The following is a 16,685-nucleotide window of genomic DNA, read 5'->3' as shown; positions in this document are numbered from 1 at the left end:
AGCTCCGCCTCCCCGGTTCACACCATTCTCCTGCCTCAGCCTCCCAAGTAGTTGGGACTACTGGGCGCCACCGCGCCCGGCTAGTTTTTTGTATTTTTTAGTAGAGACGGGGTTTCACCGTGTTAGCCAGGATGGTCTCGATCTCCTGACCTTGTGATCCGCCCGTCTCGGCCTCCCAAAGTGCTGGGATTACAGGCTTGAGCCACCGCGCCCGGCCTTCTGTTCATTTTTCTTTGTTCATTTTTTTTTTCCTGCTTTTTAGCTTAAGTAATTTCAGTTCTCTCTTCATGTTCATTGATTCTTTTTTCTGCCTGTTCAACTCTGCTGTTGAATCCTTTAGTGAAATCTTTATTTTGGCTCTTGTATCTTTATGTCCAAAATTGCTATTTCATTCATTTTTATATTTTAAAAATATTTTTATTGATATTCCTTACTTGTTTATACATTGTTCTCCTGATTTCCTTTAGTTTTTTGTTTGTTTGTTTGTTTGTTTTCATGGTTTCCTTCAACTCTCTGAGCATATTTAAGACAGTTAAAGTCTTTGTCTAGTAGGTCCATTGTCTGGCTTTCTATGGGGTGGTTTCTGTCAATCTCTTTTTCTTTTTTTTTTTTTTTTGAGATGGAGTCTTGCTGTCTCCCAGGCTGGAGTGCAGTGGCGCGATCTTGGCTCACTGCAAGCTCTGCCTCCCAGGTTCACACTGTTTTCCTGCCTCAGCCTCCCAAGCAGCTGGGACTATAGGTGCCCACCACCACACCCAGCTAATGTTTTGTATTTTTAGTAGAGATGGGGTTTCACCGTGTTAGCCAGGGATGGTCTCAATCTTCTGACCTCGTGATCCACCCGCCTCGGCCTCCCAAAGTGCTGGGATTACAGGCATGAGCCACCCCATGTCCCACCAATTTCTTTTCTTTTTTTTTTTCCCTGTGAATGGGCCATATAGTCCTGTTTCTTTGTTTGCTTTGCAAATTTTTGTTGGGAAGTTGACATTTTGTGTGCTGTAATATGGTAACTCTGAAAGTCAGATTCCACTGCCTCCCTAGAGATGACTGTTGTTACTTATGAAAGCTGCATTTGTTTAGTGACTTTTCCAGATTGTCTTTGCAGAGTGTATACCTGGTTGCATGTGGTCACTGAATCTCTGTTCTTTTATCTCTGTGGTCTTTCAGTGACTTGACAGAGATTTCCTTAAATGCTTAGATCCAGTAAGAAAAGAAAACATGAAGAAAAAAGGAGTGTTCTCTCTCTTTAAGTTCAATTGTCTAGTGCCACTAGGGAAGCAATTTCAGTCAGGGGGTGTGCATGTGTGAAACAGTGGCCAGCGCTCTGGCAGCTCCTCAGCAATCAAAAGTAGTGAACGAAACACATAACCTCAATTTTTTGGAGGACAAATGAAGGGGTGGCCTGCCCCTCCACACCTGTGGGCGTTTCTCGTTAGGTGGAACGAGAGACTTGAAAAAAGAAATGAGACACAGAGACAAAGTATAGAGAAAGAAAAAGTGGGCCCAGGGGACCGGCGCTCAGCATACAGAGGACCCACGCCGGGCACCGGTCTCTGAGTTCCCTTAGTATTTATTGATAATTATCTTTACCATCTTAAAGATAAGGGAGTGGCAGGACAATAGGATCATTTTAGGGAGAAAATTAGCAGTAAGACATATGGATAAAGATCTCTGTGACATGAATAAGTTCAAAGGAAAATGCTGTGCCTTGATATGCATATGCAAACATCTCCATAAACCTCTTAGCATCATTGTGCCAGCAAGTCCCGCCAGCAAGTCCCACCTTATGCGGTAAGGTGGTTTTCTCCTATCTCAGTAAACAGAGCATACCATCGGGTCTCACACAGAGATGTTCCATTGCCCAGGGACGGGCAGGATTTTTAACCAGCAAGCTGCCTTCAGGCACTTGTTTAACAAAGACACATCCTGCACAGCCCAAAATCCATTAAACCTTGAGTCACCACAGCACATGTCTCTTGCAAGGACAAGGTTGGGGGTAGCGTCACAGATTAACAGCATCTGAAATACAGAACAAAATGGAGTCTCTTATGTCTACTTCTTTCTATATAGACACAGTAACAGGCTGATCTCTCTTTTCCCCACAGACGAAGCCCCTATTTCCCACCCTAGCACCAGCAAGCTGCAACAGGAACTGCCATCTCAACAGTTGCGTACCACAGGGCTGGGAGCTACAGAATGATAGATGCTATTCCAAATGCCAAAATTCACTAAAATTTACCAACTTTTTTCTTTATCAAGCACTCTTCTGGACACTGCAAGTGTTTCATTAGACCCCAGAGTCCTAAAATAGTCACCTCAAGCAGTTCTTGCCATCTCAATAGTTGTTTTGGTGAAAGTACTAACTCCTGGAGTTCCTACTCTATCATCTTCCATGACCTATGTCGCTAATTTTCAGCATCCATTTAGTTGATCCAACCTTCCTTCTGACTCAGTGTATGCACGCACACACACATGCACACACACACATACTCATCCAATCTGTTCTCTACACAGAAAGAACCCTTTGTAAGTGCCAGTGCCTATGTTTTTTTCCACTTAAAAGATAATTTCATTCTTTTTTTTTTTTTTTTTTTGAGACGGAGTCTCGCGCTGTGTCACCCAGGCTGGAGTGCAGTGGCGCGATCTCGGCTTACTGCAAGCTCCGCCTCCCAGGTTCACGCCATTCTCCTGCCTCAGCCTCCGAGTGGCTGGGACTACAGGCGCCCGCCACCACGCCCGGCTAGTTTTTTGTATATTTAAGTAGAGACGGGGTTTCACCATGTTAGCCAGGATGGTCTCGATCTCCTGACCTCGTGATCCACCCGCCTCGGCCTCCCAAAGTGCTGGGATTACAGGCTTGAGCCACCTCGCCCAGCCTGATAATTTCATTCTCAATATGGAAAAATCAGAGTTTAAAAAAAAAAATTCACAGCCGGGCGTGGTGGCTCACGCCTATAATCCCAGCACTTTGGGAGGCCAAGGCAGGCAGATCACAAGGTCAGGAGTTTGAAACCAGCCTGGCCAACATGGTGAAACCTCATCTGTGCTAAAGATACAAAAAATTAGCTGGGCATGGTGGCGGGCACCTGTAATCCCAGCCACTTGGGAGGCTGAGGCAGGAGAATCTCTTGAACCCCAGAGGCAGAGGTTGCAGTGAGCTGAAATTGTGCCAGTGCATTCCAGCCTGGGTGACAGAGCAAGACTCTGTCTCAAAAAAAAAAAAAAAAAAAAAAAAAAAAAAAAAAAAAAAATCGGAGAGGATTGTGGGAAGATGATAAAGTAGGAAGTACCAGAAATCTGTCTCCCCACCAAGATAACAATTGTTCTGGCAGAATCTGTCTGATGCATCTCCTTTGGAACTCTGTAGTTTATTGAAATCTTCATTAACCGTGAGGATACCATCCTCAGAATTCCCCATTCAATCCTGGACGGTAAATTGTGGTTAATTTCAGTCAATTGCAGCACTTAGTACAATAGCAGCTGCCCATCCACATCCCTCAGCCCCATGGCAGGCAGTTGTGCACGTGTTCCTAGAGCAGCTTGCACATAGTTTGTAGAACCTAAAGTGTGCAGAAATGACCATTTCTTCCAAATATCAGGAATCTGGATCAAGTGCAGTGGCTGGTGCCTATAATCCCAGCGCTTTGGGAGGCTGAGGCAAAAGGATTGCTTGAGTCTGGGAGTTTGAGACCAGCCTGGGCAACATAGTGATACCTTGTCTCTAAAAACAAAAACCTACATTTCAGAAATCTGTGCTCCAATCAGAATTGCTGCTTCTGGCCAGGCGCAGTGGCTCACACCTGTAATTCCAGCACTTTGGGAGGCCAAGACGGGTGGATCACTTGAGGTTAGGATCACTTGAGGTTAGGAGTTTGAGACCAGTCTGGCCAACATGGTGCAACCCTGTCTCTACTAAAAATACAAAAATTAGCCAGGCGTGGTGGCGCATGCCTGTAACCCCAGCCACTCAGGAGGCTGAGGCAGGAGAATTGCTTGAACCTGGGAGGTGGAGGTTGCAGTGAGCTGATATTGCACCACTGCACCACAGCTTGGGCGACAGAACTTGTGCCACTGCACTGCAGCCTGGGCGACAGAGTGAGACTCTGTCTGAAAAAAAAAAGAGGCTGGCGCAGTGGCTCACGCCTGTAATCCCAGCACTTTGGGAGGCCAAGGTGGGTGGATCACTTGAGGTCAGGAGTTCGAGACCAGCCTGGCCCACGTGGTGAAACCCCGTCTCTACTAAAAATACAAAAATTAGCTGGGTGTGGTGGGAGGGCGCCTGTAATCCCTGCTATTTGGGAGGCTGAGGCATGATAATTGCTTGAACCTGGGAGGTGGAGGTTGCAGTGAGCCAAGATCACGCCATTACACTCCAGCCTGGGTGACAGGGCGAGACGCTGTCTCAAAAAAATAAAAAATAAATTAAAAATAAAAGAAAGAATTGCTGTTTTTGATCACAGAGTTGCAAAGAGGCAATGGTTATTGTTGCACCTCACCACTTTGTTGCAAGTCCCCCCACTACCACCACCAAAGTGATGTCCAGGAGATTTCTCTTTTTTTGAGACAGTGTCTCACACTGATGCCCAAGCTAGAGTGCAGTGGTGCGATCTTGGCTCACTGCAACCTCCGCCTCCTGAGTTCAAGCGATTCCCCTGCCTCAGCCTCCCGAGTAGCAGGGTTTACCAGCGCCCGCCACCATGCCTGGCTAATTTTTTTGTTTTTGTTTTTTTGTATTTTTAGTAGAGACAGGGTTTCACCATGTTGGCCAGGCTGGTCTCGAACTCCTGACCTTGTGATTCTCCCGCCTCGGCCTCCCAAAGTGCTGGTAATACAGGTTTGAGCCACCGCATCTGGCCGATGTCTGGAAGATTTAAAGGGCTGGCACCATACTCCCCGTCTCCATTTTTTTTTTCTTTTTTCCCTTTTGAGAGCCAGATATTGATGACTAGGGGCCGGGCGTGGTGGGTCACGCCTGTAATCTCAGCACTTTGGGAGGCCAAGGCTGGAGGATCACTTGAGGTCAGGAGTTTGAGACCAGGCTGGCCAGCATGGTGAGACTCTGTCTCTACTAAAAATATAAAAATTAGCTGGGCATGGTGGCTCATGCTTGTAGTCCCAGCTACTTGGGAGGCTGAGGCGGGAGAATCGCATGAACCTGGGAGACAGAGGTTGCAGTGAGCCGAGATCGTGCCACTGCACTCCAGCCTGGGTGACAGAGCAAGACTGTCTTAAAAAACAAACAAGCAACAAAATATTGATGACTAGGACGATCAATAGGAACCAAATAGATGGGAGAATAAGAAGTAATTGTGCATGCCCAGGGTAGGTGAAAGGCTCAGTACAGTCATGTACTGCATAATGATGTTTTGGTCAGTGACAGATAGCATAGATGACAGTGGTCCTATGAGATTATAATGGAGGCCAGGCATGGTGGCTTATACCTGTAATACCAGTGCTTTAGCAATGGGGGGCTCTCTTGAGTTCAGGAGTTGAAGACTGGCCTGGGCAACATAGCAAGACCTAGTCCCTACAAAAATAATAAAAGAAGAAAAATTAGCTGGGCATGGTGGTATATGCCTGTAGTCGTAGCTACTCTGGAGGCTGAGGTGAGAGGATTGCTTGAGCCCAGGAGTTTGAGCCTGCAGTGAGCTATGATCATGCCACATCACTCCAGCCTTGGCGACAGAACGAGACTCTGTCTCTAAAAAAAAAATTAAGATTATAGTGGATAAAAAAAATATTATAATGGGTTGGGTGCAGTGGTTTATGCTTGTAATCCCCGCACTTTGGGAGTTCAAAGTGGGAGGATCACCTGAGGTCAGGAGTTCGAGACCAGCGTGGCCAACATGGCGAAATCCTGTCTGTACTAAAAATACAAAAATTAGTTGGGCATGGTGGTGCATGCTTATAATCCCAGCTACTCTGGAGGCTGACGCAGGAGAATTGCCTGAACCCAGGAGGTGAGTGGTGGTTGCAGTGAGCCAAGATAATGCCACTGTACTCCAGCCTGGGAAACAGAGCGAGACTCCATCTCAAAAAAAAAAAAAAAGACTCAAATTACTGAAATACTAAAGATAAAATTGAAAGTGGGAATATTACCCTCAATTCCACAGAAATGGAAAGGGTAGGCTGGGCATGGCAGCTCACATGTATAATTCCTGCTTTTGAAGGCTGAACTGGGAACATCACTTGAGCCCAGGAGCTCAAACCAGCCTGGACAACATACTGAGACACTGTCTATACAAAAAAATAACACCTGCCTGTAGTCCTAGCTACTTGGAAGGCTGAGGCAGAAGGATTGCTTTAGCCCAGGAATTCAAGACTGCAGTTAACCATGATTGTGCCATGGCATTCTAGCTAGGGTGACAGAGCCTGTCTCTTGGGCTGGGCGCAGTGGCTGATGCCTGTAATCCCCAGCAGTTTGGGAGGCTGAGGTGGGCAGATCACTTGAGGTCAGGAGTTCGAGACCAGCCTGGCCAACATGGTGAAACCCCGTAAAAATACAAACAAGAAAATTAACCAGCCATAGTGGCGTATGCCTGTAATCCCAGCTACTCAGGAAGCTAAGGCAGGAAAATCGCTTGAACCCGGGAGGTGGAGGTTGCAGTGAGCTGATACTGCGCTGTTGTACTCCAGCCTGGGTAACAAGAGTGAAACTCTTATCTCAAAAAAAAAAGAAAAAAAAAGAGAGATTATAATAGAGTATGATAAGCAATTATAGGCTGGTCTGAAGATAGTGAATTATCTTAATTGATTGTTGACAGTCAGTTACAGATAGAACTTATTCTACTCTTTCCCCCATCCTTACTACTGCACTTGACTAGTTTTTTGGGGAAAAAGATTAATAAACCAATTGTATGCCAACAAATTGGGTAACCTAGATGAAATGGTCACATCCTAGAAACACAAAACCTACCAAGACTAAACTACTAAGAAATAGAAAATGTAAGTAGTCTTATAACTCATAAGGAGATTGCATTTGTAATCAAAAATGTCCCAACAGAGAAATCTCTGGACCTGATGACTTCACTGGTGAGTTCTATCAACATTTCAAGATTAACTAACACCAGTCTGTCTCAGACTTTTCAGAACACTGAAGAGGAAAGAACACTCACTAATTCATTCTGTGACATCAGCATTATCTTTGACATAGTTTGGATATTTGTCCCTCCAAATTGCAAGTTGAGATTTGATCTGCCGTGTTGGAGGTGGGTGGGGCCTAGTGGGAAGTATCTGGGTCATGGGGGTGTATCCCTCAGGAATGGCTTGGTGTGGTCCCTATGGTAGTGAGTGCATTTTTGCTATATTAGTTTACTCAAGAGCTGGGTGTTTAAATGTCACACCTCTCCCCTCTCTCTTGCTTCCTTTCTTGCCATGTGACATACCTGCTCTTCCTTCACCTTCTGCCGTGATTGAAAGTTTCCTGAGGTACTTATCAGAAGCAGATACTGGCACCATGCTTCTTGTACAGCCTGCAGAACCATAAGCCAAATAAACCTCTTTCCTTTGTAAATTACCCAGCCTCAGGTATTCCTTTATAGCAATGCAAAATGGATGAATACAGTCTTGATGCCAAAGCCCAAAGATGCTATAAGAAATCTGTAGACTAATAGTTCGTTCTTTCTTTCTTTTTTTTTTTTTTGAGACAAAAAAGAGTCTCACTGTATCACTGAGGCTGGAGTGTAGTGGTGCAATCTTGGCTCACTGCAGCCTGGGCCTCCTGGGTTCAAATGAATCTCGTGCCAAAGCCTCCCAAGTAGCTGGGATCACAGGCATGTGCCACCACGCCCAGCTAATTTCTAAATTTTTGGTAGAGATGGGGCTTTGCCATGTTGGCTAGGCTGGAAGTGATCCACCCGCCTCGTCCTCCCAAAGTGCTGTCTTTACAGGCGTGAGCCACCGTGCCTGGCCTATAGACTAACATTTCTTAGGAACATTGATGTAAAAATCATCAACAGAATGCTAGCAAACCAGATTTAGCAGTAGATTAAAAGGATTTACACCATGACCAATAAGCAAATGAAAAGATACTCAACATTGCTAATTAGGGAAATGCAAGTCAAAACTCCAAGATACTACCTCACACCCATTAGGATGGCTGCTATCAAGAACAGCAGAAAATAATTGTTGAGAAGGACATGGAAAAATTGGAACCATTGTACACTGTTGGTAGTCATGTCTAATGGCACAGCCTATGTGAAAAACTATGGTGGTTCTTCCAAAAATTAAAAATAAAATTACCGTACGTGTCAGGATTTTCCAGAGACAAAACCAGTAGGGTATAGATGGATGGATGGGTGAAGGAGAGGGGATTTATGAGGAGAATTGGCTTACTCAATTATGGAAACTAAGAAGTGCCATGATAGGTCATCTGCAAACTAGAGAACCAGGGATGCCAGTACATTGGCTCGGTCTAAGTCTCAAAGCCCCAGAACCAGGGAAACCAATGGCATAAATTTCACACCGAGGCTGAAGGCCTGAAAACCTGAGAGGCTACTAGTGTAAGTCCTGGGGTCCAAAGGCTGGAGAACTTGGAATACTGATATCAAAGGGCAGGAGAAGGGTGTCCCAGCCCCAGGAGAGAAAATGGATTTACCTTTACTCTGCCTTTTTGTTCTATCTGGGCTCCCAGCCCACTGGATGTTGCCCTCCCACATTGAGGGTGGATCTTACTCTTTCAGTCAACCTACTCACACACCAGTCTCCTCTGGAAACACCCTCACAGATACAGTCAGAAACCATGCTTTACCCACTTTGTAAGTATCCTTTAATCAGTCAAGTTGACACCTAAAAATCCTCACACCATATGATCCTGTAATTCTACTTGTGGAGGTTTAGTGGTTCCCCTTTATCCTAGGTTTCACTTTCTGAGATTTCAGTTACCCAAGTTCAACTGTGGCCTGTAAAAAAAAATAGGTGAGTATAGTGTAATAAGATATTTTGAGAGAGAGAGAGAGAGAGAGAGAGAGAGACACTACTTTTATTTATTTAGAGATGGAATCTCACTGTGTCGCCTAGGCTGGAGTGCAGTGGCACCATCTCAGCTCACTGCAGCCTCCACCTCCCAGATTCAAGTGATTCCTGTGCCTCAGCCTCCCGAGTCGCTGAGATTACAGGCGCCTGCCACCACGCCTGGCTAATTTTGTATTTTTAATAGAGACAGGATTTCACCTTGTTGGCCAGGCTGGTCTCGAACTCCTGATCTCGAGTGATCTGCCCGCTTCGGCCTCCCAAAATGCTGGAATTACCGGTGTGAGCCACTGTTCCCAGCCACAGTTATATAATTTATTACTATATGTTGTTGTGGTTGTTTTATTATTAGTTGTTGTTAATCTCTTACTCTGCCTAATTTATAAATTAACTTTACTATGGATATATACATATATATATATAAGAAAAAACACACTATACGTGGGGTTTGATACTCTCTGTGGTTTCATACATCCACGGGAGTCTTGGATCCCCCCATCAGAAAACAATGACCTAATGTATACTCAAAATAATTGAAAGCAGGGTCCCTAAGAGATATTTGTGTACCTAATGTTCATAGGTATAACCCATTGATCAAAGGATGAATGGATAAGCAAAATGTTGTGAGTACATACAATGGAATATTATTCAGCCTTTAGGATGGCTGCTAGTAAAAAATCGAAGTAACAGGTGTTGGAAAGAATGTAGAGGAACTGGAACCTTTATGCATTGCTGGTGGCAATGTAAAATGGTGCATTCACTGTGGAAAACAGTATGGTGGTTCCTCAAAAAAACTAAACGTAGAATTATGATACAGCTATTTCACTTCTGAGTACATATTCAAGACAACTGAAAGCAGCGACTTGAGCAGCTATTTGTACACCTATGTTTAGCAACATTATTCACAACAGCCAAAAGGTGGAAGCAACCTAAACAAAATGTATATAATATGTACATATGATGGAATATTATTCAGGCTTGAAAAGGAAGGAGATTCTGATATGTGATATAACATGGATAAATCTTGGGACATTATGATGTGTGAAATGTCAGACACAAAAGGATAAATATATGATTCCACTGCCATGAAATACCTCAAGTAGTCAAATTCATAATGATAGAATGTTGAGTAGTGGTTACCAGGAGAGGGGAGAGTGAGTAGTTCTTGTTTAATGGGCACAGAATTTTAGATTGGGATGATGAAAATTTCTGAAAATGGATAGTGGTGATGGTTAAGTACACTGTGAATGTACTTAATAGCACTGACATGTACACTTAAAAATGGTTAAAATATTACAGATTGAAGCATTGATATAGACAACAACAAAAAAAACAACAAAAAAAGGTTAAATGATAACCTTTTTTTTTTTTTTTTTGAGACAGGGTCTTGCTCTGTCACCTAGGCTGCAGTGCAGTGGCACAATGACAGTTCACCGCAACCTCAAACTCCTAGGCCCAAGCTATTCCCCTGCCTTAGCCTCCCGAGTAGTTGGGACTACAGGTGTGCACCACCACACCTAGCTAAGTTTTAAAAAATTTTAGAGAGATGGGGTCTTGCTATGTTGCCCAGGCTGGTCTAGAACTGACCTCAAGCCATCCCCCTGCCTTGGCCTGCCAAAGTGCTAGAATTAGAAACCTGAGCTGCTGTGCCCAGCCAACATAGTATTATGTATATTTTACTACAAATTTTAAAAATGGAAAACAAAAAGAATGCAAATAGTTATCCTTTGCCCTAGTCCTGATCCCTCAGCTAGCTGCAAAAGTATCACCACCAATGATGGTTGCCAGGGGCTAGTTACTGTTCAGTGGGTATGAGAGTTTCAGCTTTGCAAGATGAAGAGTTCTGGAGATGGATGATGGTGATGGTTGTACAACAATATGATTGTGCTTAATACCACTGAACTGTCCACTTAAAAGTGATTAAGATAGTAAAGTTTGTTGTGTGTATTTTATCACAATAAAAAGCAATTGGGAAAAAATAATTTTAGACTTGTATAATATTTGCATGAATACTACAAAGAATTTGTGAAAACCCTTCACCTAGATTCCCCGAAGGATAATATTTTAATATATTTGCTTTATCCTTCTCTTTTTCAGAATTTCTCACACACTCAGAATAATTTTTTTCTGAATGATTTAAAGGTAAAAGGCAGATGTGATACCCCAAACACCTAAATACTTCAGTTTGTATTTTTTAAAAACAAGAAATTCTCTTACATAACTATGGTATAATGATCAAAATCGGGAACTTAACACTGACACAATGCTATAATCTGTAGACCTTATTCAGATTTTCTCAGTTGTCCTAATAATATCCATTATAGTAAAAGAATATCCAATATCATGTATTGATTCAGTGACCTTGTCTCTTTCATCTCCTTTAATCTGAAACAGTTCTTGAGTCTGTATTTTTATGACACTGACAATTTGATAAGTGCAGGGTAGTTATTTTGTGGAGCATCCTTCAATTTGTTTTTGTCTGTTGTTTCCTCGTGGTTAGATTCAGGTTATTCACGTTGGGCATTAATACCTAAGAAGTGATGCTGAGTTCTCTGTGTATCATATTAGGATGCACATGCTATTTATTACTCCTATTACTGACAATATTACTTGAGTGGTAGGGTCCAGTTTTCTCCCTCATAAAGTTATTCATTTGCCTTTTGTAATAATGTCTTGGGAGATGTTTTGTGACTATGTAAATATCCTGTTCTCAAACTTTCACCTGTTAATTTTAGCATTCAGATGATTCTTGCCCTAATCAGTTATCTTTATGGTCGTTGCCAAGCGATTGTCTCTTTTTACCTTCCCTGTACATTTATTAGTTGGCTTTCTTCTGTAAGAAAGAGTTTTCTGTTCCTATTTTTTTTTAATCAATATAGACTCATAGATTCTTACTTTATTAAATACATTGTAATCTTCTATCACTACATATTTTGATGACAGTGTTCCAGGTTTGGCCAGGAGCAATTCCTTCAAAATGATTTACACACAGAGAAGCCTTTTAAAATTAGGTCTTGTTAATACTGTCCTAAGGTAACCATTAATATCACCCTTTTTCACTCACTAAGGTGTACCTATTTTAGTGATAAATTATATGATCACTTTCTTTAAAATGTTCATCAGATTGTGCTACTTTTCGCCTGAAAACTGTCCAGTGATTTCACATCTCACTTTGAATAAAAGCCACAGATCTGGCAAGGATCTATATGGTCTGCTCCTCCAGCCATTTTATATACTCTTCCCCGGCTTGCTCTGCTGCAGCCACACCTAGTCTTAGGGCTCCACTTTCACCTCACTGTCTTTGCATTTGCAGTTACTCTTCCCGAAACATTCCTGTATGTTCCTTACTTCCTTTAGGTTTCTGCTCCCATGTCACTTTATCGGAGAGGGCTTCCAATCTCCTTCACGTAAAATAGCAAGAGCCTCCTTCCCCTCATCAGCACTCCTTGCTTTCTTTACCCTCTCTGCTTTATTTTTTCCCTAACATCTGATGTGTAATTCATTTGTTGGCTTCTCTCCCCAACTTCATGCTTCATAACAGAAGGGATTTTCTTTTGTTCTCTGCTCTCTGCCTACTGTTAGAATAGTGCCTAATAAGTCCTATGCGCTAATTTGCTGAGTGAATGAACTCACTCTCTCTCCATTTTGTTAAAAAAGGCAAGTACTATAGCGGTTCCTGAGGCAACGATCTCTCTTCATTGAGACCTAAGTCTCTTTATTGAGACTAATTTTTGCCCTTTTGTTGCTGTTGTTGTTTGCTGTGCTTTTTCAGTACTTTTTTCTTCATTTCTACCCACTTCAATTATCACCTGTCCATCTTCCAAATCTTCTCTATTTGTCTCAGAGTTGGTCAGTTGTTACTGTTCTTTCCTTTCCCTTTCATTCTAAGTCTTTTATGATGGACAGTGTATTTAGATGAGATTCGCCCTGCAAAGGTTATCGGTTACTTTTTAAATTTTAAAATTAAAAAGAATTTTTAATTCATTACATTTAAAAAAAAAATTTTTTTTCTTTTTTTTCAAGATGGAGGCTTGCTCTGTCGCCCAGGCTGAAAGTGCAGTGGCGCCATCTTGGCTCACTGCAACCTCCGCCTCCCGGGTTCAAGCGATTCTCATGCCTCAGCCTTCCAAGTAGCTGGGATTACAGGTGCCTGCCACCACGCCCAACTAATTTTTGTATTTTTAATAGAGAAGGGGTTTCGCCATGTTGGCCAGGCTGGTCTCAAACTCCTGACCTCAGGTGATCCGCCTGCCTCGGCCTCTCAAAGTGCTGGGATTACGGGCATGAGCCACTGCACTCAGCCATACTTCACTACTTTTTAAAAGATGGTACTGCTGTCCGGGTGCGGTGGCTCACACCTGTAATCCCAGCACTTTGGGAGGCTGAGGTGGGCGGATCACGAGGTCAGGAGTTGGAGACCATCCTGGCAAACACGGTGAAACCCCGTCTCTACTAAAAATACAAAAAAAAAAAAAAAAAAGCCCGGCGTGGTGGCGGGCGCCTGTAGTCCCAGCTTCTCGGGAGGCAGAGGCAGGAGAATGGCGTGAACCCGGGAGGCGGCGGAGCTTGCAGTGAGCCAAGATCGTGCCACTGTACTCCAGCCTGGGGGACAGAGCAAGACTCCGTCTCAAAAAAAAAAAAAAAAAAAAAAAAAAAAAGATGGCACTGCTATAAAAGTATAAAGACATGTTAAGAATGATTAAGTGCAAATTCAGGATAATGTTGCCTCTGGGAGTTGGAGGGGTATATAACTGAGGAAAAATATAGAGGGCTTCAACCATTAATGCTGTTTTGTAAGCTGCCTAGAGTGTACACAGTCATTTGTTTCACTGTTTTACCTTTTTTATGTCTAAAATACCTTATAACAAATTAAAGACTAGGTGCAGTGGCTCACCCTGTAATCCCAGCACTTTGGGAGGCTGAGGCAGGTGGATCACCTGAGGCCAGGAGTTCTAGACCAGCCTGGCCAACATGGCGAAACCCCATCTCTACTAAAAATGCAAAAAATTAGCTGAGCATGGTGATGCATGCCTGTAGTCCCAGTTACTCAAGAGACTGTGGCACGAGAATCGCTTGAACCTGGGAAGCGGAGGTTGCAGTGAGCAAAGATCGTGCCACTGCACTCCACCCTGGGTGACAGAGCGAGCTTCCATCTCGGAAAAAAAAGAAAAAAATTTAAGAAAAAACGTATCTATCACGTAATCTATTTCTTCATTCTTTCAAGTTATGCTGTTACTCCTTTTTACTGTAAGTTCATAAATTTTCTTTGCTTTCCTACATTTTTCTTGCCCTCCTCTTATTATGGAGGACAACCTACAAAGCAGCAGTGTTGCCATTCCTTCCCTCTACTTTTTTTTTTTTCAAGGTTTTTGGGGAACAGGTGGTGTTTGCTTACATTAATAAGTTCTTTAGTGGTGATTTCTGAGATTGTGGTGCACCCATCTCCTGAGCCTGAGCAGTATACACTGTACCCAGTGTATAGTCTTTTATCCCTCACCTCTTCCCATCCTTTCCCCTCGAGTCCATTGTATTATAGTTAAACATTTGTGACCTCATAGCTTAACTCTCACTTACGAGTGAAAACATACGACGTTTGGTTTTCCATTCCTGAGTTACTTCACTTAGAGTAATGGTCTCTAGTTCCATCCAGTTTGCTGCAAATGCCATTATTTCGTTCTTTTTATGGCTGAGTAATTTTCTATGGTGTATATATACTACATTTTCTTTCTTTCTTTTGAGATGGAGTCTCGCTCTGTTGCTCAGGCTGGAGTACAGCGGTGCAATCTTGGCACACTGCAACTGTCACCTCCTGGGTTCAAGAGATTCTCCTGCCTCAACCTCCAGAGTAACTGGAATTGCAGGCGCCTGACACCATGCCAGGCTACTTTTTGTATTTTTAGTAAAGACAGGGTTTCGCCATATTGGTCAGGCTGGCCTCAAACTCCTGACCTCAAGTGATCCACCCACCTCGGCTTCCCAAAGTGCTGGGATTACAGATGTGAGCCACTGCACCTGGCCTATATACCACATTTTCTTTTCTTTTCTTTTTTTTTTTTCTTTTTTTTTTTTTTTGAGACAGAGTCTCACTCTGTCGCCCAGGCTGGAGTGCAGTGGCACAATCTCGGCTAACTGCAACTTCTGCCTGCTGGGTTCAAGTGATTCTCTTGTCTCAGCCTCTGGAGTAGCCTGGATTACAGGCACCCACCACCACGCCCGGCTAATTTTTGTATTTTTAGTGGAGATGGAGTTTCACCATATTGGCTAGGCTGGTCTTGAACTTCTGACCTTGTGATCCGCCCGCCTCGCCTCCCAAAGTGCTGGGATTACAGGTGTGGGCCACCATGCCTGGCCACCACATTTTCTTTATCCACTTGTTGATGGGCATTTGGGCTGGTTCCATATTTTTGCAATTGCAAATTATGCTACTATAAACATGCATGTGCAAGTATCTTTTTCATATAAGGACTTCTTTTCCTCTGGGTAGATACCCAGCAGTGGGATTGCTGGATCAAATGGTAGATATACTTTTAGTTTTTTAAGGAATCTCCACACTGTTTTTCGTAGTGATTGTACTGTTTACATTCCCACCGACAGTATAGAAGTGTTCCCTTTTCACCACATCCATGCCAGCATCTGTTGTTGTTTTTTTTTTAATTTTTTGATTATGGCTGTTCTTGCAGAAGTAAGGTGATATTGCATGGCGGTTTTGATTTTCATTTCCCTAATAGTGATGTTGAGCATTTTTCCATATGCTTGTTGACCATTTGTATGTCTTCTTTTGAGAATTGTCTATTCATGTCCTTAGCCACTTTTTGATGGGATTGTTTTTTTCTTGCTGATTTGTTTGAGTTCCTTGTGGATTCTGGATGTTAGTCCTTTGTCGGATATGTAGATTGTGAAGACTTTCTCCCACTCTGTGGGCTGTTTACTCTGCTGGTTATTTCTTCTGTTGTGCAGAAGCATTTTAGTTTAATTAAGTTTCATCTATTTATCTTTGTTTTTGTTGCATTTGCTTTTGGGTTCTTGGTCATGAAATCTTTGCCTAAGCTAGTGTCTAGAAGGGTTTTTCCAATGTTATATTCTAGAATTTTTATGGTTTCAAGTCTTAGATGTAAGTCTTTGATCGACCTTGAGTTGATTTTTGTGTAAGGTGAGAGATGAGGATCCAGTTTTATTCTGCTACATGTGGCTTGCCAGTTATCCCAGCCTTCCCTCTACTTTGTCACCTTCTGTCCTCCCCACCCCCCCCACCTTTTCCTATCCTGGTCTCCTTTATGCCTTGTTCATAGTAGTTTCCATTTGTTGCTGATAGTCGACTCTCACTACGCCTCAAGTGGAACCTAACAGAATAAACTTGGGACTTTGGGTACACAAATTGGTGTTCTGGTTTTCCTTTCACCAATGATTTAATTTTCTTCCTTCCTTTTTTTTTTTTTTTTTTTTTGAGATGAAGTCTCACTCTGTTGCTGAGGCTGGAGTGCAGTGGCGCAGTCTCAGCTCACTGCAGCCTCTGCCTCCTGGGTTCAAGTGATTCTCCTGCTTCAGCCTCCCGAGTGGCTGGGATTACAGGCATGTGCCACCACACCTGGCTAATTTTTGTATTTTTAGTAGAGATGGAGTTTCACTATATTGGCCAGACTGGTCTCTAACTCCCAACCTCAGGTGATCTGCCTGCTTTGGCCTCCCAAAGTGCTGGGATTACAGGCGTGAGCCAC

General features: G+C 43.1%; 1 protein-coding gene across 3 annotated transcripts in view; it reads left to right on the top strand.

Moving 5' to 3' along the window:
• TFCP2 (transcription factor CP2) overlaps positions 1–16,685 on the top strand; it is an 80,445-nt gene that overhangs the window by 7,846 nt on the left and 55,914 nt on the right. The window lies entirely within an intron of this gene.

This window comes from Papio anubis, chromosome 9 (assembly GCF_008728515.1).
Source record: "Papio anubis isolate 15944 chromosome 9, Panubis1.0, whole genome shotgun sequence".
In the NCBI taxonomy this organism is placed as follows: Eukaryota; Metazoa; Chordata; class Mammalia; order Primates; family Cercopithecidae; genus Papio; species Papio anubis.
Note: the sequence above shows the minus strand (reverse complement) of the source record. Positions and strands in the feature narration are given on the sequence as shown.